Source organism: Rhinolophus sinicus, linkage group LG06, assembly GCF_036562045.2.
Source record: "Rhinolophus sinicus isolate RSC01 linkage group LG06, ASM3656204v1, whole genome shotgun sequence".
In the NCBI taxonomy this organism is placed as follows: Eukaryota; Metazoa; Chordata; class Mammalia; order Chiroptera; family Rhinolophidae; genus Rhinolophus; species Rhinolophus sinicus.
The window spans coordinates 109,458,169-109,483,529 of record NC_133756.1 but is presented as its reverse complement, the minus strand read 5'-3'; the positions used below and the strand labels follow the sequence as shown (position 1 = coordinate 109,483,529).

At 39.5% G+C, this 25,361-nt stretch overlaps 1 pseudogene; it reads right to left on the bottom strand.

The window, feature by feature from the left end:
• Positions 1–1,419: 1,419 nt before the first annotated feature.
• LOC141572207 (large ribosomal subunit protein uL24 pseudogene) overlaps positions 1,420–25,361 on the bottom strand; it is a 37,368-nt pseudogene continuing 13,426 nt past the window's right edge.

The following is a 25,361-nucleotide window of genomic DNA, read 5'->3' as shown; positions in this document are numbered from 1 at the left end:
CTTACTGATTCCTGCCTATTGGGTCTTTTCTAAACTGCTTTAGAAATTATAGCGTTCAACTACAGAGAAGTAAAACCAGCACATACACTCATGAAAACTTTAGGGAACAACATCAATATCCCTGCATTTACTTGACAAAAGTCTGGCATTAGTAGACATGAGGTCAGGCTGCTTTACAAGGAATCCATCATCTATGCATCCGTTTATCCATTCATCCATCTGGCAAGTATTTAGTAAGAGCCTTTTACATGACTACCACGAGCTATGTAATACACTAAAGACATAGGATAGGATTCCTCAAAGTGTGGTTTGAGGACCCCACCTAAATCAGAATCACCTGGAGAACTTGCTACTAAAAAACGTTAAGTTCCTAGGCCTCACTAACACAGATCTTCTAAATTGGTTACAGTTCCCCATTTCAAGCAACAGAAACCAACTCGGGCTCCCTTAAACAAAGAAGGAACTGACTGGAAGGACATTGTGTTCACAACATTGACCAGAAATTAGAACCAAGGATGCGTTAGAGGAACCATAACAAAAATCACAGTGTAGGAACAATGTGATCTGTACACTGACGCTGTAACCATTCCCAGTTCTAACTTCATTATTGCAACACTGCTGTAGATTGAACGTTCAGAAAAAGAACCCTCAAATACATGATCAAGTATGACAGAATCGGACACCTGAAACCTATGTAACTTTACTAACCATTGTCACCCCCAATACACTTTAATTAATTAATTAATATTGAGGCCTAAGGCCAGGCCCAGGTGACTTTTCCTAACACTCTACACAAAGGTAGATTCCTCTAAAGGGAAATTAGGATGAAAATGGGAAGTGGAGTTATTATAAATACTGGTTAATCAAAACTAATAAATGACTGGTTGCCTACTGAATCAGAATCTCAGAGGATTGGGCTAGGGATTTCCTGCTTTTTAAAATAAACTTCTCAGATAATTACGAAGTATTCTAAAGTCTGAGAAGTACTGATATAAAAGATATGATCTATACTCTAGAATAGTTTTAAATCAAAGTAGAAAGCAGAGACATCTTATTTACGAAATTGAAGAATAATTCCACATTTCCTGATCAGATGTTGTCTCCCTGTAGACATTGCCCCCCATCTCCACCCCTTGCCCTCCCTCATCAGCCACCCATTCAATTAAAAATGAGCATCTTTATAAAAAGAGCTATTAGGCTTATAGTCAATTACAATGCAATATAAGTGCACACTCAGATTTTTATAGAAAAAAGCATATAGATGCATAAAAGCAAGTTGGGAAGACTACACACCAAGATGTAAACAAAGAAAAAGAAAAATAACTCCAAGGAAAATGTAAACAAATGCATGACAGTTATATAGAATATATGTACAATAAAACTAAACGTAACCAAAATCCTTTATTTGAAACTCTTATGTATACTTTTGTATTTTCTAATTTCTGGGATGAGGGAAAAAATTACCCTAATCCAACTCATTGGGAGTATAATTAACCATTGTTAGTGACCATGTTCAGACTACCCTATGGCTGTTAGTTTCCAACTTTCCAAAAACACTACATGTCAAATTTTTAAGTAGAAATTTTTATCAATGTCACCTACTGAATATCAAATGAAGAGAAATGGTCACCAGTGAGATCCTATAGTGCAGTTAATGTAGTAATATGTTTATTTACATTTATTCATTCCAACCAACATTTGAGTACCTACCATATATATAGTTTTATCCTAGGCACTATGTTACAGAAAAAAAATGTAGAAGGGTACTTGCTAAATAAAAAAGATACATTTAACAGGAAACAACTAAAGAATCATGTAAAAGCAACTTATAAACAAATACATGGTGGTATAATCTAGATTCTACATAGTGTTTAATGCCTGGTTGAACAGCCCTAAAGTTTAATAATCTCAAACTGACTCCAACGGATGAGAGCAAGCTAAACCATCAGCATTTTTGTCGTTGTTGCATTGATATAAGACAGGCATAGACAAAAAACAGAAGACTTACAGGCAGTTCTGAAATAGAGCATCAACCACTGTGTGGTAGCTATGGCCGAGGACAACCAAGAACAGCCTGGCTCTTTTTAATAGAAAAGTATCTTCCAGTCACCAACTGCCATGCCTCTAGCTGAACACAAGACTCAGAGGCAAAGATGAGATCAGTGAACCAACAGAGCAATTAGTAGCTATGTTCAGGAATTAGGATGATAGCTGGCTTCTAGTAGGAGCTCAGTAAATGTTCCTTGTTGAATAGTCATTCCTTCAGAATGAGCTGCTGCTGTTAACATTGATCTATCCAACCCATATCCCACCCTTTCTTCCTCATTTTCTCACTTACCTGGGTCCCTGACACATACAACATGAGGAGAAAATAATCTCCATCCACAGTGTCATCTTTGAATGAAATGTTAAATGTATATCTGGATGCCAAATACTTAAAAATACGAAGGTATCTAAACACATTGCAACACATAAACTAAAATGTGCATTTTGCTAGAAACCCACCAAAAAAATAAAATAAAAAGGAAAGAATAAAAGGTAACTTGGGTTCAAGCAAAAAGGGATAGTTGTTCTGTTTTAATGCATAATATTTCAAGCTTTGTCTCTATGGCACATAGGGAGATAGCTGAAAACTAGCTGGTTAACTCGCAAGTCAAGTCTTGTAGGTGTAGACCATTATTATAATTGTTAACAGTTAATTATTTTAATAAACACGTATGTAGTGTTGTATATGACCAAAGTGCTTTACAATATTCTTGGCTCTTACTCTGCTGATACTAAATCAGTTAAAGCCCAAAGCAGTCTCATTTATTTACTAACGATAGTGAAGTTTGACTGTTTTGTGGAACCTACAGAGAAAAAGACAGATGGAGTAAAAGTTTAAATATTTGGTGTGAATTTCAGTTAAAATACTCAACTATATAATTTAACTAGGGGACTAGTGAAGATCCACACATTAAAAAATGAAATTATTAAAACAATGTTATCTTATTTTGAATTTTGCTTGTAATTACAGAACACAAAAGATATTGGTAGTCTATATCCGTGTTTCTCTCACTTTTCTGATGATATTCTAATTACAAGGAATGTTTATTAAAAATACAATTTCTTGGCTCCCAAGCCTTGGAGTTTCTGATTCATCAGGTCTGGAACGAGATCTGGGAAGTTGTGTTTTTAACCAATACCATAAGAAATTCTTCTTATCAGGGAAATTCAAGAAAGAGTCATATATATAAATAGTATCCAACTCCCACACCCCATAGGAACTTGGCAAATACAAACGTTACCATGTATAATCAGACTGTCAGGCACTGGGTTCAAGGTTTTCCACATCTCCTTTGGTCTTCACAACATTCCATAAGATAGTGTTACCGTTTCCAGGAGTCAAACTCTGAAAGTTTGACTAAATAGATCAAGATCGCAAAGCCAGGTCTACCCGTCTCCAAAGGCTCTGCCCAATCAGTCTGTATTTTCTCTGCATGTTGCCAAATCTTGCATGTTAGGAAAGGAAAACGGGGAGGGAAAGAAGGAAACAGAATTCCAGTAAGTGCACTTCAGCTTTTCAAGAGATTATTAAATATACATAGTAAGTTAAAAAGTTAAATCCGTCCTAAAATTCTCCAGTTGAAGTGTTAAAGTTTTAAAAAGAATCATGGAGAAGTCTCAGGGGAAGACCAAAGGGAATCAATGGTTATAAGACAGATTGAAGATTATAGTTGATTTATTTTTTTAACAGTTTTTAATGAAAACTGTATATCATATTACTTTATTCCTGCATCTTCTCAATTGTTTCTTCTTTATATTTGCCCTTTTACTTGGCGAGATTTGGCTTTCCATTCAAGGATGTTTTTTTTGCAGTCTTTGTCCAGCTTTGGTCTAGTGACACCACTTTGCTGGGGTGAATACCCACATGAACAGTTAGTTGTGCCATTAGCCTTCTCCCGCGGCACTCGTTCAATGTAGAGGCATATTTCTGCCTGTAAACTTGGGCTGCTTTGCTAATTTGCTGCCCTCTGTAGTGTCCTCGGACAAGCAGAACTTCATCATCCTTTCGGATGGGCATGGATCGAACATTGTACTTCTGTCTCAGCTCCTTGGAAAGAGGAGAAAACATAATCTTCCTGAAAATGTGCGAAGGTGCATTAAAATGCCTTTTATGGTTCTTGCTCCAGTCAGAAGTCACAAAGAGGTTGAACTTCATTTTGGCTGCTGGAACTTCAGCAATGGCCACAGAAGGGAAGAGTTACAGTTGATTTCTATATTAGTGTTGAGGTCGATGTTATTTTCTTAGGAAGTATAGAGACCCTTTTGGTTGAGCACCTAGAGGAAAGAATAAATAGGTCACAATACTTGAGGGGATCTGGTGCATTATTTCACTGAAGTTGGCGATTTAAACAATAAGGAGCTCATCCTTTTCTGGTGGGTGCGACTCTTAATTTTACCTGAAGGAACTAAAACAAAGATCATGCACATTCTGCACTTCCAACCTTTGTTCTGCAATAATGATTCTGAGAATGGAGAGTCTTCAAAATCTTTTCATAAGCAAGCCTAGGTGTAAGAATCATGTGGTCTTTGCAAATGCAAGAAAAAAATTGACCTGAGTTGAGCTAACTTTTTCAGAGAATATACCATGAGTTGAGCTAGTTTTTATGCAGAACACAAGCTCTAATGTTACCTTGAAAGGCCCAGCAAACAAAACCTTCAAACCTTGGATGAAGAAATGGGACAGATAGCCCATGGCAAGAAAAGGTGGAAAATGTCAGCAAATTGTTATTAAAGTTAATGCTCCCCAGCCTTTTAGTTTGTGGTATTGGTCTGAATGCAGACTGGTGAATATTTTTCAGTTTTGTTATAGAATGTGGCTGCTTCTTTGGCTTTAAAAAATAAAAAATCCTACTTCTTTGGTTTCTTTGTATTAATGTGTCATACATAATATTTCAGCTTTACAGTTAGGGGAGGTAATCTTGGAAATAGACAAGTGTGGTGGGGTGGGATTTACAGTTTAGGAGAGACCACAGTTTGGTAACAAATTTAGCTCAGGGGAGCTTCCAAAAAGGTAACAGACCCATCAACCTTTAAGAGGACAGTTAAAGGAATGAGTCTGTATAATGAGACGGCTATTATAAAAGAGGCTGATAGGCCGAAAGAGCCTGGCTATAAAGCAGCATCAAAACCCAATTCCATGTAATCAATAATGTTGTAAAGATTTTGTCGGGTATCCGATGGACACTTGTCTCATTAGGGAGACCACCTCAGGGATGATGTAGATGCCTGATCACTGCACTGTACACCTGAAGCTGAACAATAATGAATGTCAACTACAATTTTATATATGTGTGTGTGTGTGTGTGTGTGTGTATTTACAAGAAGTGGAGTACAGCATTAGGAATAGAGGCAGTGGAAAATGTAATGGCTGTGTGCGATGTCAGAGGGGCCGTAGATGAGGGGAGGGGGGTTATCACTGTGGGAGGGATATAAATGATAAATGTTTAACTATTACATTGTTTTGTACACCTGAAACTAATAAAAACAATGTTAAAAAAAAAATTCCAATGTTTCTTATGCAGATATGATAGGCAGAAATTAATGTAAGAACTTTGTGCTAGAAAAGCAAAATAATATCCCAGGGGAGATGTTTAAATGCTGGGGGGAGGGGTTGGGCAGGTGGTTTTCACTTTAAAGCACAATTTGCATATGAGGAAGTATTTCAGTGGTTATAAATCATTTTAATGTTTGTGTATATTGAATTTGTTACACATAACTCTTCAGCTGAAAACATGTTTTGAAGACCTGGATGTGTAAAGTTAAGAATGTTGAAGAAAAGGCCCAGTTCTCAAAGACAGAAAATGCTGTTACAAAAGAGTGGTGTGATTCTTCTGGGCGTTTGCTGCCTTGACGCCTTGCTTGCCTGAGATCAGGGGGAAACCCATTGTTCTTTGAGAGCGTCCCAATTCTAAAAGCTGTAAATCTATGAACCAGAACCTGAAGGGGAAGAACAATAAAACCCTTTCATTTCAGTACGTCTGTGTTGAAGAAACATTTTCCAACTAGATTGTATTGCATCTTTGTGCCATGCCATATTCCATCTACATAGCAAGTGGAAAATGTGGTTGCAAATGTTTTCTGTCCAAATGCAACTCTGGTCTGGAAAACGACTTCCTCTACCAATCACAACTAATCAAGACCCATCTTAAAATGTAGTATAGGTGTCCAAGGAATCCCTACCAGGGTACCTTAGGCCCCTGAATCAACTCTTAGGAGAAACCCCAAATTACAAAGGCATCTGGGACTGGCACGGGTGTCTGCCCACTGTTTTTAGCAGATCTCTAACCTCGCCAACCAGGTAGTTGTGTTTTGTGAGAGAGAAGAATGGAAACAAGTTGGCTTTTAGACATCTCCATACGACTGTCTAATAAGTCCATCATACTTAACATAAAGTAGTCAATGGTATTGTAACAGCTACATATGATATCAGAGGGGTAGTAGATGGGGGAGGGGGTTTATCACTTTGTGAGGGGTGTAAATGTCTAACTATCACATTGCTTTGTACATCTGAAACTAATTAAAAAACAAACAAAAAAAACACACCAAATCCCCAAAACATGTTCTAACTCCAACCTTTCCCATCTCAGTAAATGGTTCCACCATATACCTAGGAGTTCAAGTTCAAACCTAGGACTCATTCTGGTTTCTACTTTACTTCACTCCCAAAATCCAATTCACCAGCAAATTTTGGAAATTCTTTTGAAATAAATCCTGAATTTCACCATCATTACTATTACTATCCTACTCCAAGCTGCTATCATCCTTCATCTGAACCACTATAAAAGTCTCCTGTTTTCACTCTTACCAGAGTGAAAAACTCCACCTCTATACTCCATCCTATAGCCAGAAGATAGACTCGTGCTTTAAAAACATAAATCTGTCCATATCTCTTCCTTGCTTATTTCAAACTTGTCTATGGCTTCTCACTATGATGAGAACATAGTCGATAGTCTTCCCATGCCCTGTAATGTCCCACGTGATCGGGGCCTCTGCCTCCCGCTACAGTCTCACCTCCTACCTCTCAGCCCTTTGCTCAATTCACACCAACCACACTGTCCTTTTCTTCTGTCCCATGAACCTGTGCACCAAGTTCCTTTGCACTCAGTGCCTTTGGGCTGTTCCCTCTGCCTGATATGCTTTACCCCAGGCCTTCTTATATCCGTCTCCTTCTCATAATTCAGGTCTCAGCTCAGTGATTGGCTCCTCAGAGAAGTCTTCTCACCTCTCCTCTCCCTATTCATTAGATTTATTTTGTGATTTGATTTTTGTAATTATGTGCATCTATTACTTTGACTTTTTAATTAAGGTAAATATAAATATATAAATAAATAAAATAGCTGTTTAGTCATTATTCTATCACTTTATTTTCTTCATTGCAAGTATCATTTCTCAAATTAATTTTCTTTATGTGTTTACTTGTTTATTGTTGCATGTGTTTCAATGACCCCATGTTTACCATGTCAACCAGTGTATCCCAGCACCTGTAAGGTCTTTTGTACATGGTAGATTCTCCGTAAATATTTGTTAATTGAGTAGATTTCATTCACCTACAAGAGAGGTAGCTTCCTTTTGGCTGAGAATGGACACATGCATTCATCTGGAAAGAGTGTTTTAATGAAGTATTTTGTTCAAGTTGGGTTCTGTTTGCAAACTAAGATACGATTACTAATACCTGTCACATGGAATACCCTTGATACAAGTGAGAAAATGTCAACATACACATGGAGTAACAAAGATGGCAAATCGTATCAATAGCCATTTCAGCATGTCAATGGTGAGTTTCATAACAAAGTGAAAATCGAAAAGCAAACTTAATATTGATTTGCATCTGATAGCTAATATCGGAATTCTGCTTGCTAGGCAGTGGGAAGCTGCATGGAATTGCTAATGCTAAAGGTGAACCCAAAAGATCAGAATGCTCTAGGCAGGTGTGCAGCACGGTAAAAATGGAAGAATAAGAGGTAAGGACAGTTGCCTAGAGACTCTGAGGAAATAGTTAGGGCAAGTGGTTTAGAATTAGGGCTTTGAAAGATAACAGTGTTCGTTGGTTAAGTGCCCACCATGTGCCAGGCCGTTGTCTACAACCCTCATAGAAATAATATTAGGTATTGTAGGTATTATTTCCCCATTTTCTAAATAAGTAAGCTGCAGCTCAGGGGGCTAAAAGACTTGTCAAAGTCACATACCTATATAAAAAGTAGAGCAATGGCTTCAACTAGATTTTTCAAATCTGAAAGCTGACGAGCTGTCCACTGCACCACACTGCCTTCCTTGTGAGGATACACTCCATTTATTTCTGTAACTCCTGACACCAGGGTTAGGGCCTGGCACAGCATCCTAATGGAATCACACCTAGCTGGACAGTAAGTGCTTCTGCTGCCAGTGGAGGGGCCACCTAAACCCAGCTGGGTCCAAGGTTTGCTGACTCAGCAGGTGTCAAACATCATGCTCACGCGTCTTCCTCCTCATTTTCTTTCCCAGCACTGCCCCGCAGCTCACCTCTACCTCTCGCCTCTGGGGAAAGCATCTGCCAGGTGCTAATAAGAAAGGCACTCTGGCCACCGCGTGCGGGGAAGAGGCAGCTCAGCAACATCACGGCTGAGAGCCTGGGCAGACAGGCAATGGAATTTGAAGTGCTGAAGTGTGCAGCCCACAGAGAAATGGACAAAGTGCAAAAGTGAAGAGGAGGAGAAGTGTCAGAAGACAATTTTCTTGACAGAAATGAATTAGTTACAGGACTAGCCCCCTGAGGGAAGAGATGTGGCTCTCTTCCCTGACTCCCACGCAGAAAACATGCTCTAGAGGACAAGCAGGAGACAAGGCGGGGAGACATTAATGACTAATGGGCACTTTCCACCTCTGAGTTTTATGAAGATGAATGAAGCACTTTTGAATGGAGGAAGAAATAAAAATGGAAAGATGGAGCTGACTAAAGCACTGCAAAAATAAAGAGGAATGGAGGTTTGGGGCCCTCGTGCTGAGTAAGGCAAAACATTTCTTCCCACTTGGGAGGTGGAGAGCTGAGCAGTTCAGAGTTTTGAATTCAGAGTTCAGGCTTTGCCACTTACCAATTGGATGAATCCGTGCGAATCACTCAACCAATTTAAGCTACAAAATGGGATTAATACCCTATTTTATTGGTTATTTTTGCTACAAAATAGGTATAATACTATTGCAAAGTGTTCTTGTGAAGACTGAATGAGGTAACTCATGTGAAAACAGTGCCTACCATGTAGCAAGCACTCATTTAACAGCAGTAATTATTATTGGGTCATGGCTTTGTGTGGAGCGGTAAATATAGCTGGGTCGTTACAGTCGAGGTCAGATTATGGGGACAATTCTTCCCTTTGAACAATGGTGCCTCCTTGGTTTCATTATTTGCTGTGTTGATAGCTCACACCCCCTCGAATGATTTGAGCTTTCAGCTCACAGAGAAGATGGACCCAAATATGATAGATACCACCTCTACTCTTAAGGAAACTTGCCAAAAAGCAGCTCAACCCATGTTGGTACGCCGTATCATTCTGAGGATCAAGCCACCTCCCCGGGGAAGGGTACTGTGCACAGAAGATAATACTAATAACACCGTACATTATTGAATCCTCTACAGTTTACAGAGTACTCTTACCTGGGAAGGGCGGCTGTCTTCATTTTATAGATAAGGAAACAGAGACTCTGAGAGGTGAAGCCACTAGATTAAGGTGACACAGACAATTGGTTGGTGCAGCGGGGATCCACGCCCAGCTCCTCTGACTCCAAGTCTGGGGCTCTTTTATAACACAGGATGTGATAGGGATGGGAACAGGTGGGAGATTAAAAGGCTAGTGGCTTCCCCTCATAAAAACATTGCATTTTAGAACAGGAAGGACCTACCAGATTACCTAATGCTGTGGTTTTTAGACTGGATTCCAGGGAATCCCGTAGGAGGTGGGAGAGATAAGCAGAAGGTTGAGATTGTATGCCGTTCATCTTTTATCAATTAAATTTATAGCATTGCAATGTATTTTGAATAAATATTAAAACGTTAAGACTTTCCTTAGAAAAGAAGAAGATTTGAAAACCTCTGATCTAATTCAACTGTTTCATTTCTCCAAGAAGGAGATTGAGGCCCAGACTAGTAAAGGAATTTGTCCAAATCTCTTAGCTATTTAGGGGCAGAACTAGGACCAGCACTCAGACCTACTCACCTGCATATTTGATAAGCATGCGATAATGTTTCCAAATGTTTTCTCATTCTCCAAATATTTTCCATTGATTACCTCAGGCAAGTCACTTACTCGTGACAATCAAATCATCAAGCAGAAAGTCGGCCGGTGGTTAGTCTCTCCTGATGACTCACCATGTGACGTTGGATCAATCCATTGATCTCTGAACCCTCAGCTTTTCCACAGGTAAAATGGGATGATAATTCCTGTGTAGGCAACTCTCAGTGGGGCTGTTGTGGTGACTATAAAACAGAACATGTGGAGGGTCATGAGATTCTTCCAGGGAAGGAGACTCAGAAAGTTCAATATCTTATTATTTACAAATGCCTACCAAGTGTGTCATTATTTCTAAGCTAATCTCTGCAATTTGCCATTCTTGCTTATTTGTTGTTCCTTATTTGAGAGGGCAATGTAGTTTATTTTTGTAACCCTACCAAGTACTACTTGTTTATGAAATAACCTCCAAAACTTCTTGTCACATTGGCTTTCTCATAAAATTTTGTGATTTCTTACTACTTGCATGTGGAAAGTAAATATTTTAAGGTTAAACACTTTTCATTCTAGATAAGTTATAGAGGCACTATCACTACAGGGTTCTAGCAAGCCTGGGGAGCCCAGAGCGAGATGAGATCAAAGGACTTGTGTGCAGCTTACAGAGTTGGAGTGTTCCCACCCCCCTGGCAGTTTCTCTTCTTTCAGCAAGGAATGCTAAGAAAATACAATCATGACCTTCAGGTTGATCTTGAAAGCAGCCTAACTTGACCTTGGCCAAGTTCTTATTCTCTCTGAGCTTATGTTCTCACTTATAAAAAATAGACATTTGCCTTCCTTTCCACTTCGTAAGGCTGCCAAGGATCAAAAGAGAGAACACAGGGTGACATGTTTTTAAAACTGTGAAGTGTACACTAACTAAAAGGATTGTTACTTTTAGGAATGTGTAAAAATACTACAATTATTTATAATGTGCATTTCAACTAAATCTTCTCAACTTGTTACAAATATCCACTTGGAATGTTCAACTAGTCAGGTTGAAGAATGATGTTTCTATTTATGCTGATTTCTCTGAAGAAAGTCAAGTGACAATTGCCCAAGGCAGAATGAGAACTGGGGGGCTTACCTCCTTCATTGACAATTATCACAAAACAAGAAGTATTTTTATATCTTCAATTAAGAACACTTTAAATTTAAAAAAAAAGAAAAAAGAATGTAAACAGACCTTTACCAAAATCTTATTCTGGATACCCCAAATTTCTAACATCATCCCTTGGAGAACAGCATTTCTATGCTTACCCATGTTGATACTTTAAAAAATCTAGACCTTGTTTCCTTTATGCAGACAAGCCAGCCACAGAAGCCGACCAATATTTTAAGACTCCAGTGTTTACTAATGGATGTCTGGCTAGGAACAGTGCTGGCAGAATTCTGGCCGAGGCATTCACTCCCACTAATGATGTGGAGCAGGGCTGCGTAATCATGTCCACTTGTATTAAGTCTACCCAAGTCTGTCATGTTCTGCAGTGGAGCCAGAAACAAGCACCCCCATAAGTCCTGGGATTTTCCTGGAAGAAGCATTACATCAGACTGGTTCAGACCTTCCCAAAGTCATTGCCCCAGCCGTTCATTTCATTTAGGACCCTCTTTACAAAAATGACTTCAGAGTACAGTGAATATCAGACTCTTTTACAGAATATTTAGAGACTTTAAGATAGTATAGCCTCTATATGGACCATCAAAGGCCAGGGAAAACCTATCAAACATTTCCTTAGAGACCACATCAAGGACTTTCTTGCACATATGCTAGCATCTCTAAGATAGATGGATACTCAGTCGACCCTCCCACTTCCTGTCCCAGGAAAGCTATTGCCAGTTATGCGTTATCATTTTTTTTCCCTAGCTGTACCTAGGATAGATACATCAGAAGTTATTCCCCAATAAGGAAGGAAGACAATGACATTCATTTTGACTGTCTGGACATTGTTACTGTATCACTCTTCTGGGGGAGAGTAATTTCTGTCTATTAGAAGAGACAGATTCCAAAGTTAGATATGTGGGAATCATTTGGTATTTAACAGAATTCAGGTAATGGACATAGCCCTAAAAATTAGAATAAGGAGCTAAGCAAGGAAAATGAATAACAGCAGTTCTTTAAAATGGAAATTGTTAGAATAAAGGAATAGCTGTTGTTACCGTGTTTCACTGAAAATAAGACCTAGCCCGGAAATCATCTCTAATGCGTCTTTTGGAGCAAAAATTAATATAAGACCCGGTATTACACTATATTATATTATATTATATTATATTATATTATATTATATTATACCCGGTATTATATTATAATTATATTATATTATATTATACTGACCCGGTCTCATAGTAAAATAAGACTGGGTCTTATATTAATTTTTGCTCCAAAAGACACATTAGAGCTGATTGTCCAGCTAGGTCTTATTTTCGGGGAAACACAGTATATTACTCAGTATTAAACATGTCAAGATACTGTTATTGGATTTATTTCCCTTCTACCTAGTCCTTAGACCTCCAAGGAATCTTCATTCCATTTTCTAAAAATAGATGCTACTTCAAAGATTTTAGAAGTAAACCATGAAAAGAGGACACTAAAGAAGCATTAATTTTTGCAGATTACTGTTAAATAACTTCTTTCCCTCATCTTAAGACTGTAACCACAACGTTTGTCAAATATCCCAAAGATCTACTTTAGAAATATCCAGCATTACCTGAAGCCAAATCTGGTTGTTTCAAATGGCTTTGAACTTAGCTCTGGGATAAGAAAGGTCCTATGTCACTCCTTCCCTCCCTCCTTTGCTCCCTCCCTCCCTCCTTCCCTCTCTCCCTCCCTCTCTCCCTCCTTCCCTCCCTTCCTTTTAGTCGTCCCTCCTTTTTCCTCATATGGCCTTCTGCTCCTTATCTATGTCTAGGGCAACCCCTTCAGTGGAAGGGTGACCTCAGGAAACAATGTGCTACTGTGGGGCAGCGTTCAGACAACATGTATTTGCGAAGCATGGTGCTTAATCGCTGTGGCTCCATCCCATACTTCCTCCATCAAGATGTTTGTGCTTCAGTTGTCAAGTAGATGTAGTCAAAGATTATCGGTTTAATTTTTAACATTGTCAAAGTTAATATATACCTTTTACTTTTCAACATTATCAATGTTAATATAAACCTTTTAATTTTTAACATTTTAAAAGTTAATATAAACTCCATTAATGCTTCTCAGCTGATTGAACATGGGAATGACCTCTATGAACTAGTTGTGTCTGTAGTTTTTCCAGTAGGTAGCCAGTACATTTTTTTTGGTGATGATATTGTCAACAGTCATAATGATATCTACCCTTATTTATAGTACTTTTTTGTATACAAAGTACTATCGTCCTCAGTATCTCATTTGAGATTCTCCCCAGACCAGGGCTCACAGCTCCAGGCTTCTTCCCCAGTCGCCTCCGCCATGTGATGCTGCTGCTTCCCCGACCCCTGGAGCTTCATACTCTGTCTGTGCATCAACTCCTTCCCTCATTCTTCCAAGCATAGTTAACACAGGCTATTATGTGTAACCGACTTTACTAAGTGTATTAAGTGTCCTAGGTCTCTGAGTGGCTTAAACAACAAAAATTTGTTGTCTGAAAGTTCGGGAAGCTAAAAATCTGAAATCAAGGTGTTGGCAGGATCGTTCTTTCTGAGAGCATAAGGAAAGGATTTGTGCCAGGTCTTTCTTCTTGACTTGTAGATGGCTATATTCTTCCTGTGTCTCTTAACGTTGTCTTCCCTTCATGCACATCTCCGGGTACAAATTGTCCCTCTTATAAGGACACCAATCATGTTGCACAAGGCCCATCCTAATGATCTCATTTTAACTTTGTTACCCCTGTAAAGACCCTATATCCAAATACGGTGACATTCTGAGGTACTACATGTTAGGACTCAACTTATCTTTTTTAGGGGGATGCAATTCAACCCATAACACTAAGGCTTAATGATAGCGCATTGGAGAGACAGCATAGAAAGGAAAAACTTAAACTGACTCTCAGGTGTCACTGTCATGGAATCTACTGACTATGCCTGGTACAGTGTCTGATTCGCTCCCTCCTTATGTCAAATCTGCTACCATGTTTCTGGGTCCTGCTCACCATCCTGGATGGAAATCTGATTATATACATCTTTCACTCCCTACGATGGTTCATTTTATGTGTCGACTTGACTGGGCCTCAGGGTGCCCAGATATTTAGTCTAACATTATTCCACATGTTTCTGCGAAGGTGTTTTGGGATGAGATTAATATTTAAATCAGTAGACTGAGTAAAATAGATTGCCCTCCCTAAAGTGGGTGGGCCTCAGCCAATCAGTTGAAGGCCTGAATAGAACACAAGGCTAACCCTCCCCCGTGTAAGAGAATTCTCCTGCCTGACAGCCTTCAGGCTGGAACACCAGCTCTTCCTGCCTGATGGCCTTAGAACTGGAACATCAGCTCTTCCTGTTTCTACAGCAGCTTCCAGCTTTCAGATTTGAACTGGAACATTGACTCTACAGAACACACGCGCGCGCACACACACACACACACACACACACACACAATTTGTTCTGTTTCTCTGGAGAACCCTGACTATAACGTTCCTTACTACCAGGTCCTACCTAATAAAGAAAAATCACACACACACACACACACACACAAATAAGTATCCCTTCAGAATTCCAACCTACCTGCCACAGGGCCAGCCCTTTACCTTACTAAATACAATACCCAATTCCCCTAATCTTAAACTTTTACATCTAGGTGATTCCCCTGGGTTTCAGCCAGCTTTATAACTAAAAATGCTCCCACATTGGTCTCTCTAAGAATAAAGAAAGAGCCTGCCCGAGAGACAAAATCCTGCTGCCAATCCTAGTGCGATCGATTGTGAATTGAGAAACAGTAAGGCCTAAACTCAGAGCGCTGTGCTACTTCTCACACATCTTTTGCATTCTTTTCAAATCACTGAAGACTTCCTCAAGTTCTCCTCATCTAATTTCATGTAGGTCTTTTCATGCAACTAAACAATTCCCTTATCAACTATCTTTCATAGCTTAATATTGTATATGTGTGGCTTTGTAAAAAATTAGCTTTCTCTAATTAGGACTCAATACAAAGCCCTCCAAAGTTTAAACAAATCAGAGATGAACCAGATCAGACTCTTGAAAGAGCGTCTCCAAGCTGGAAAGGGACAAACAACATCCTCTGACTCTGTGGCTTGACTTTCATTTTTCTTTTGGGTTTCTGTTTTCCAGATTCTCTCTGTCACCACATCACCTTTTCATGCCTCGCCCAAGGCTGTGTGGTTCCCCTTTAAAAATTTCAGTGTGGACAAAAATGTTTTCCCTTGGCATAACTGAGACAGGCTGGTATTTTCAAGAACAGCTTTACTAAACATGAGGGAAAACAGAAAAGAAATAATTACAGAAAACATACACAGTACAAAAATAGCCAAGTTTCCAACTGCAGGTTTCTGTTTCTAAAAATTCCACCAGAAGTCAGAAAGCTTTACTGGGTCTCAATCTCATTCACCCTTAGCCAACCACATCCCTTAATTTTGCTATATCCTGTCTGGACTGCTTCTCTCCTACCTCCAACACCTCATCTATCCCTGAGCCTTGTAATATTAAACTGCTACCTTGATTTTTTGAACCCGTATCTCAAAGAAAAAAAATAGCCAATAATTTCCTTTTAAAATTGTCATTCTCCCAATAAAAATATCCTGGGCTCCAAAGACCTGCCAAAATGCCTGCTTACAGGAGATTTCCAACTTTTGATATTGAAGATCCATTGGGTTTCAAACATTCGCTCTTCTCAATACTGATGTTAACACAGCATAAACCAAAGTATATTGCAGGCATTGATCCTTGGGATAATGAATATTGTTTACAATGGCAGGCAGGGTTCTGGGATCAAATAAATTTGAAGAATGTTGGTTAAACTTAGTTTTACAGTTTTTTTCACTGCATAATTTCCCAAATCTTTTTATGCAGTCAACAAATATTTATTGAGCGCCTATTATGTGCCAGGCACTGCCCTAGGTACTGAGAAAAACCATGCTGAAGAGTGAACAGGACAGATAAGAGCCCTGCCCTGCCTTCATAGAATTCACTTTCTAGGTGGGGTTCACCAAGGAAAAGTGAACAAGCAAACAAATAAGATTTCAAGTAATGGTAAGGACTGTGAAGACCTTAAGGGGTGATGTTATAGGGAAAAACTGAAGTGGGGAAACCCAGCTGGCAGAGAGAACAGTGAATCCACACACCGGGCTTGGGAAAAAGCTTGGGATATTGAAGAGAAAAATGCTGAGAAACTGAGGGGGAAAGTACAGCAATGAGGTATGATCTTAGAGGCCATGGTGAGACATCAGATTTGCTTGTTGGTGCAGTGGAAAGCAATTTGAAGGATTTTAAGCCTTGGTACAATCTAATTTAAAATTTGGAAAAATAAAAATCTCCTTGGCTGTTGTGTAGAGGATGGAATTTAAAGGCCAAGATCACAAGTGGAAACCAGTTAGGAGGCTCTTGCCTTAGTTCATCTGAGAGGTGATGATGGATTGTTGAGGCAATAGATAGATGTGTATGGCGTCAGCACGGTTTTGAGGAACAGACACAACCGGACTTCCTGATGGGTTAATGTGGGACATAGGGACCAGAGAGACGATGTCTTCTAGCTTGTGAGCTTGAGCAATTAATTACATGGCGGTATTACTGACTGAGCTGAGAAAGACTAGGGAAGCAAAGGCTTCAAGAAGTGAGGGAAATAAAGAGATTGTTTTACCCACATTAAGTTCAAGAGACCTATAGCACTTGTAAGAGGTGCTTTCGAGTAGACAGAGCTTATATATCTCCAAGCCTGGCGCTTAGGAGAAACGTTTGAGATATAAATTGGGAAATCATTAGCATACAGATGGCATTGAAAGTCATGGAACTGGATGAGATCACCTAGGGAGAGTGTAGAGAGGAGTTCCGGCCCAAAGCCAAGCCTTGAGGCACTTCAAATCGAGACATCTGGTACAGAGGAGGAGCGAGCAGAGAAGATGTTTAACATGTTCATGTGCGGCAACGGCTCTATAAGAGGCAATACAGAAAGCAGCGTTTCCCAAGCTTATCTGACCTTAGAACCTTTCGTCACATAGCGTCTCACAAGGCTTGGGTTCCAAGGAAAACATTTTGGAAAACATTGTTCATACCCTTGTAGCTCCTTATGCTCCACTGTGGCATATTAACTTCTAAGGTGACATAGACAAGTCTTCTCCCTCTAAGCAGAGAGGTATTTCAATAAAAGCCCATCAGTTGCTAAACAAAACACTGCTCCGATGATCCAGGCCAAAAAATATACCTGCAGGAAGCACACATGTGCTAAATGCAGCAAGTAGGAAAGGAGGGCTGTTCCACTATCACCTCACCGAGCCAAATGTAATGTAAAATAAGGCCATTTTCAGCCTTTCTATATTAATAATGTAAAGCCTTTTACATGTTCCACCATCACCTCACTGAGCCAAACCTCACACGCTGGCAGTTTTTAGCCTTTTTGCATTAATAATGGTTATTTTGGTGAAGGAGAGAAATTGAAAGTTTGAGGAGCGACGCAGGAAATAAATGCTCGTGTGTGTGTCTGTGTGTGTGTGTGTGTGTGTGTGTGTGTGTGTGTGTGTGTTATGTAACTTTTTTCAGGGTACTAGCATTTGAATGTTTCTACCTATATACTCTGTACCAGAGTATCATTTGATGCTTCATTTAGATATTAGATAAAGGTATTTTTCTTTATTTTCTAGTTAGTTTTTGTTGTTATAAGGAACAGAAACTCACTCAGGTATATTATTGGGATCTGAGACAACTCTAAGGAGAGGTTTCTCTCTAGGACACATTCTCCCTTTCTCTCTCTCTCTCTCTCTGACACACACACACACACACACACACACACACACACACACACACCACACCTACCCCACACATATAGGCTCAGAGGCTGTATGGTTTTTCTCTCATAGTATCTCTAAGACCTCCCTTTTTACAGTTATGCACTAAGAAATCATAAGAAAAGCTTCTATGTTTGCATACCACAATCTAAGTGGAGCACACATGTTATGGACTAAACGTTTGTGTTTCTGTAAAATTCACATATTGAAATCTAATGCTCAATACGACTATAGTAGGAAGTGAGGACTTTGGGAGATAATTAGGTCATGAGGGTGGAGCCCTCATGAATGGAATTAGTGTCCTTCTAAGAAGAAACACAAGCCATGTGAGGATACAAGGAGAAAACAGCCATCTGTGGAGAAAACAGCCATACAAGGAGAAAACAGCCAGTAAGAGTTCCTTCACCAGACACCAGATCTGCTTGTGCCTAGATCTTGGACTTCTCGCCTCCAGAACTGTGAGAAATAAATGTTTGCTGTTTAAGCCACCCAAGTTGGTCTATGATATTCTGTTACAACTGACTACGACGCCCTAAGTCTTGGAGGTTTGCTTTATAAATGAGGAGATCAAGGCCCAAGGAGGAGAGATGACCCAGTGGAAGGAGCCCTAGATGGGTTTGATAAACTTGGTTTCATGTGACTACAGGCATGTAACTTCACCTGGGCCTCAAATTCCTCTCTTGCAAGGGGAGGAGATTGGATAGGGATAAGTGATCTTCAAGATGCATTTTTCAGCATTTACAGACTGAGTTTATGATTTTGACATAGAGTGACTTGGCTGAGGTCACATAGCTTCGTGGTTCACAGCAGAGTGGGAACCACATCTTCTATCACCTGGTCCAGTGTTTTGTTTTGTTTCATTCCACCACAGTGCATTTCCATAAAATTTTTATCTCAACCCATTTTTTTCATCTGTGCTGTGAAAACACTATAAGAAGGCAGCATCGTACAGTGAAAAAAGTGCAAACTTGGAAACCAGTGAGACCTGGGTTTGAATCTTAGTCTCCTTTCAGCTTTGTGACCTTGGACCCCTTCTCAGCCTCAGTTTCATCATCTGTAAGATGGGTATATATATAATACCTTCCTCATAGTGTTACTGATCAGATTGAGAATGTATCTATAAAGCAATATGGCTGCAGTAAATATAAACATTCTGTCTCAGTCTGTTCGGGCGGCTATATAGCAGAATACCATAGACGGGGTGGCTTAAATGACAGAAATTACTCTCACAGTTCTGGAGGCTGAGAAGTTCAAAATCAAGGCATTAGCAGATCTGGTGTCTGGTGGGAACCCGGTTTGCAGATGGCAGAAAAAGGGCTAGCTAGCTAACTCTTGGCCTCTTCATTTTTGTTGTTTTTTTCTTTCAGGTTCCCACTGCAATTTTTTTATAAGAACGTAATTTGAAATTAATAGATAAATTGGGTGAGATGATATAGTTTTCAACATGTGTTAAGCTTTAGTTAAACACAGTAAATGTGAAGATACCATTATTGTGCTAATCGTCATCCTTTGTTACTCTTTAGATGTGCAGAATAAACTTGAAATGATACATCCTATAGCGGTATCATTTAAAAGATCTTTGATACAACACTAACACCTTTCAAATTCTGGCCACAAATCGCATATAAATTGTAAGATTATTAAAATACACCTTTTTGAAAAATAAGATGACCTAAATTTTATACCCTACATAACGTTTCCCAGAAAGATATTATATAAAATAGCTGCCCCTTTTTCATAAGGATTTCCTCCTTATTTAAGGCTGAATAATATTTCATTGTATGTATATATCACCTATTTTGTTATCAATTCATCTGTCAATGGAAATTTAGGTTGCTTCCATATCCTAGCTATTGTGAATAATGCTGCAATGAACATAGGAGTGTGGATATCTCTTTGAGATAGTGATTTCATTTCCTTTGGATAAATACCCAGAAGTAGGCTGGCTGGATCTTAAGCTAGTTTTAATTTTTGGAGGAACTTCCGTATGGCTTTCCATAATGGCTAATTTATGTACTAACTTACATTCTCACCACTAGTGCACCAGGGCTCCTTTTCTCTACATCTTCACCAACATTTGTCATCTTTAGCTTTTTTGATAATATCCATCCCAACAGATATGAAGTGGTATCCCACTCTGGTTTTGATTTGCGTTTCCTTGATGATTAGAGATGTTGAACACCTTTTTATGTACCTGTTCGTCATTTGTATATCTTCTGTAGAAAAATATCTATTCTGTTTCTTTACCAATTTTTTTAATTAAGTGATTTGATTTCTTGCTATTGCATGGTAGACGTTCCTTATCTATTTTGGTTAATAACCTCTTACCAGATAGATGGTTTGCAAGCACTTTCTCCCATTCCATAGGTTGCCTTTTTATTTTGTTGATTTGTCCCTTGCTGTACAGAAGCTTTTTAGTTTGGTGTAATACCACTTGTTTGTTTTGGGTTTGTTTTTTTATTACCTGTGCTTTTAGTGTCATATTAAAACAAACAAACAAAAACACAACAACATTGCCAAGACCCATCTCAGGGAGGCTTTACACTCTGTTGTCTTCTAGGAGTTTTATGGTTTCAGGTCTTACATTTAAGTCATGAATCCATTTTGAGTTGATTTGTGTGGTGTAAGATAAGGGTCCAATTCCATTCTTTCGCATGTGACTATCCAGTGTTCCCAACACCTGCAATGCGGGCTTACACTCACAGGCTTGAGATTTTATTTTATGCCAATATTATTTACAACCTATGTCAAGTCTCTTGTGATCTCATCCTTTGTTCACTGCGCAAACTTCCTTCCCCAACCTCTTTCACCCAGAGACACCATGTGCTTCTCTGCCTCTAATTATTGTTGATTTCTTCTGCATGTCTTTTCTCATTATCATGACATTAACAGGAGAGGTTGGCCTCTTCTTATAAGGATACTAATCCCATTCATGAGGGCTCTGCCCTCATTACCTAATCACCTCCCAAAGGCCCCACCTCTTAAGACTATCACATTGGGAGTTAGCATTTCGATATATAAATTTGGGAAGACACAAATATTCAGTCCATAACACATTCCATCTCACATTTTACATCTCCCTCCCTCTTAATTATTTGGGGAGATAAGGAATTACAGCAAAGAGTTCATGAACTAGGATTAGGATAAGGCATGTGATGGCTTCGTATTCTGTAGAAGTATTATTTATTCAGGAAAACATTTTAGTTCTATCGCTCTTGTTGAAAGCCTTTTCAAAATATTAGTCCGTACTCCTCTTTTAGAAACCACATACTCTGCATATAATGGAATCTCTCTTGATGGCTGAAGACCTTGCCATGCCTCAGGCTTATTATTCAGAACTGAATTCAGTCTTTCAACTGCTTGGATAAATACTCAGAAGGTGCAAAACTCAGGACATTTTCTAGAAGTTTGTTGTTTGTTTTGAATTGAAATCTTTAACAATTTCTTTGTGGTTCAGACTTCAAATAGTACAGACATTCCTTCTGTAGGTGAGGATTTTGGGTATTGTGCTCTGGCTGAACAAATAATCAAGAGGTTTTTTTTAATGCCTACTTTGTTTAAGGACCTGAATCACACATCATTTTGAACATGAGGAAATACAAAGATAAGTTTGAGGCCTTAAGGAAGGTATACTGTCATTGGGGAAGCAAAACATAAACTCATAAAAAAGTAACTATAACAAGAGCCAAAAAAATGGGAGAACTCATTAGAAATCAGTACTTGAAATGGGACTTGAACCCTGGTAGGATTTGGACCAGCAGTGCTCTGTGGTGGGAAGAATGTATGATAGGAAAGGCTCTTTAAGGTAGAGGGGATAGTTCAAATAAACGCACAGGGAAGGGAAAGTTGAGGTATATTTAAAGGATTATACATTTGTCATTTCAGAGATAATCAAGGCTAACACAAGCTATTTAGTTGGGATATGTCTAGTTTTTTATAATATGTACTGAATAGCCAGATGTCTTGAAAAGTGTTTCTTAGGCCCCTGTGATTATGGAAAACTGTGATCTACTGTACAGCACATTCTTTTGTAAAACAGTTTCTCTCTGTGGGCCGATTATATGTAGGTCACAAAAGAATTCACAGGGCTTCCAATTTGCCTGCGATTAGAGGCCGAGACCCATCTCTTGGACACCAGAGATGTCCAGTACACCAGACAGCTCCACCAAGATCCATTCTCCTTCGTAGAAAAGAACCTCTAGAGCCATGGGACAGGTCCTGGGTTTGGATCCCCATTGTCCCTCCTTAAACATCTCAAGCCAGGAGTGTGGAGGAGGGAGAGAAACAGGTTTCCCTAATCTCCCCACTTGCCTCACCCGCCCCGACCAGCCCCATGCCCACTCCTATCCCACACTGGCTCCTTAAAAACCAGGTCACTTTCCTCAGAGAGGAAGACGACATTTCACCTACTGGTCAGTGGTCTTACATAACTCCTTTATAAAAGTGGAAAATAAGAGAAAGAAGGGGAAAATCTGTGCAGGACTCTGCCATTACGGGAGTCATGCTGGGATTCTGGTCCCGCTCCCCGCACAAGAATACAGGACATGGTGAGGCCAAAAAGGAACACCCACAGAGCCACGGATGGGGGGTTCATACCACTATATTCTTGCTGGCAGCTGGGTTGGAGATACGGGAAGCAGGAGCCACATGATCCGCAATCCCCCATCTGCCTCTCTGCCAACCAACCCACCCCCTAGTGTAACCTCAGCAGTTATATTAGTGGCTAATGGCTAACCGGTAACAGCTGATGGCCATCTAATAACCGAGCCAGCACCTTTCCACCTGAGGCCGAGAGCCTGGAAACTGCTCTCTGGGACTCTGTCCCCACAATGGGACATGATTTAGTTGGCTTCGCGGAAGCCATCACTCCCAGCAGAGGTTTAAAAAAACATGGTATAGCAATGTATATTCCACATTGAAGTGTCTGGGCAAGTGAGCCCCTTGTTAAAAGCTGCTGGATGGATAAGCTCATCAACATTTCTAAGCATTGATTGATTCTGATGAGAAAGGTTGATGAGATTCTCAAACTCATGATATAAAGCAAATCTAGACTAATCCAAAGAACATAGCTTTTTTGCTTTTTAAGGAAGCAGACATTTCACCCTGGACACTGAATGAGGAGGGCACTAGTATTACTCCCTGTGTAGGGCAGAGGTCCACTTCTTCTCTTTTTTTGTTGTTTTCTATATCTGACCTCTTTCTTTCTGCCCTTCACCTTCAATCATAAAGCAAAACTATTTATTCTCCATATAGTGAAAAACTTCTTTCCTAACAAGGCACAGGACCAGAGTGGTAGAATTGGAACAGTACTTAGAAGCATTAAATTCATCCTTCTGGCTTTTGAGATAAGGAAAATGAGGCCCAGACAGATAAAATGGCCTTGTCGAGTGTAGGGATGAAAGCAAGTGGTGGAAGGTTGAAAGACCATTCATATAATGTTTGACAGTTTACAGAGTTCTGTCACACATATGATATAAAAACCTGTGCTATAGGTGATATAATTATATCCATTTTGCAGGTGAGGACACTGAGACCCAAAGAATTCTCCTATAAGGTGAAAAAGCATATACCTCTTCATCAGGAAAACTGCCCATGACAAAACATAGAGACTCTGAAGTGCCAAACTCTGCTCTGAAAATTCTAGGTATACAAAGAAGACACTGCCCATGAGCTCACATCTATGAGGGGGCAGGTTGTCAGTCTTCCCTAGGGCCACACGCAGGGCACACTAAAGGTGTCAGAAAATTACCTAAACTACAGAGGGACTGGGTCCCATGTAGCTATTTGACTTCCTCTAAACATGGCTGTGTGGAAACCTCGGAAAGGGCCAGCTCTTCTGCAGAAAAATCTGTATTTTAAATTGTAACAAATTGAGAGTCTGTAATGTGAAAAGTAAATGTGTTAAAGCTGGCTCAAGATTACAGAGGCATTTGGAGTTTAATTGGAAATAGAGGAGGGATGGGGATGCAAAGGGTCTTTCAGGCCTCTCCTTATCCTATTTTTACCGTTCTTTGAGAATAGCATCCCCATCCATGGCCTTGCCTTTTCAGAATGACACTGACAAGCAGATACTCTTCTGTTCTTGGTGAAAGAATCTGATCAACAATTAGATCACTTTCATGGATGGGGAAAAATCATTTGGAACTCCTGTTCACCTAAGACAAGCGTCTGCAAACCACTGCCTGCAGGCTAAATCCAGCCTGCTGCCTGTTTTTGTCAGTTTGTAAGTTAAGAATAGCTTTACATCTTTAAATGGTTGGAAAAAAATCAAAAGAATAATATTTCATTCCATGTGAATATAATGTTACATTTTAATGGCAACAAGTAAAATTTTACTGGAACACAGACACTTTTATTATTTACATCTCATTTACGTCTGCTTTTGTGTTATAACAATGGAGTTTAGGACACTCTATGGCCCACAGAGCTTAAAATATTTACTATCCAGCCATTAACAGAAAATCTTTGCCAACCCCTGTCTCAGAACACTAATCGTACTGTATGAGAATTTGTTCTATTCATATCCATCTCCTGAGGTGGACTTTAGAGCTTGTGAAAGGCACCACTTTGTTTAGAATGAGACTTGACTCTAAAAATGTAAGATAAAAGGGGAGATGAATGAATGGTGTGAACTTGGGCAAGTTAGTTCTTCTTTCTGGGTCTCAGTTTCCTCTTTGTGCAATGAAAGACTGGGCTAAGGTGACCTTGGTCCCTTCTAGCTCCAACATTCTATATTTCATATTAAGGTTACTGTAGTCAAAAATAAATATCATATTCAGTTCATTGAATCTTCTTTTTTCCAACTTTGGGTTCTCCCTTAGTGACCTTCTGACTATTGGTTTGGTTTTCCAGGTCTGTTGGCATCATGACGGGGATACCCTTACCAGCTAACTCTACTGGAACATATGATGTCAGTGTGTGCATTGCATGTAGTGTGAAAATTTATTGTACATCAGTAACTTCCTTTCTTCATGTCTGCCTGCCTTGTGTGAATCTAGTGACATGAACAATTTTCTCAGGGTCTGGTCACTATTAAGAATTCGAACATGTGGAGTCCAGAGACCACACTCGGGATTTATGGCCACCCCCCACCTCTATCAAGATGCATCCACATGGCCCAGAAAATAGCCATCTGCTCTTACTTAGGAAATCTCACTACTTACAAAAC